Source organism: Etheostoma spectabile, chromosome 13, assembly GCF_008692095.1.
Source record: "Etheostoma spectabile isolate EspeVRDwgs_2016 chromosome 13, UIUC_Espe_1.0, whole genome shotgun sequence".
NCBI classification, from domain to species: Eukaryota; Metazoa; Chordata; class Actinopteri; order Perciformes; family Percidae; genus Etheostoma; species Etheostoma spectabile.
Window position 1 is genome coordinate 3,375,410 of NC_045745.1, and position 275 is coordinate 3,375,684.

The 275-nt window shown below is 28.0% G+C and overlaps 1 protein-coding gene across 2 annotated transcripts in view; it reads left to right on the forward strand.

Moving 5' to 3' along the window:
• Window positions 1-275, forward strand: part of dlb (deltaB) — a 22,358-nt gene that overhangs the window by 16,305 nt on the left and 5,778 nt on the right. The gene's annotated exons all lie outside the window — the stretch shown is intronic.

Consider the following 275-nt stretch of genomic DNA (forward strand, 5'->3'; position numbering starts at 1 on the left):
AGTCTGTGATTATCCATCAACATCCATTCCTTTCATTTTAATCGAAATAAGTCCTACTTTCTGCTTTTCTAACTCAAACATTAGGTATGATTTCCTATCAATTTGGTTTATTGACCATAAATTCCAAACACAACTGTAAAACTAAAGTTAATAAGTTAGTGTTATAGTGTTTAAAACGTCAAGAAAAGTGACAAACGTTCAAAAAAGCGTCATAAGTGTTGAAAAAAGTGAAAAAAAAGTAAGAAAAAGTTAAAAACATCAATAAAAAGCATCAA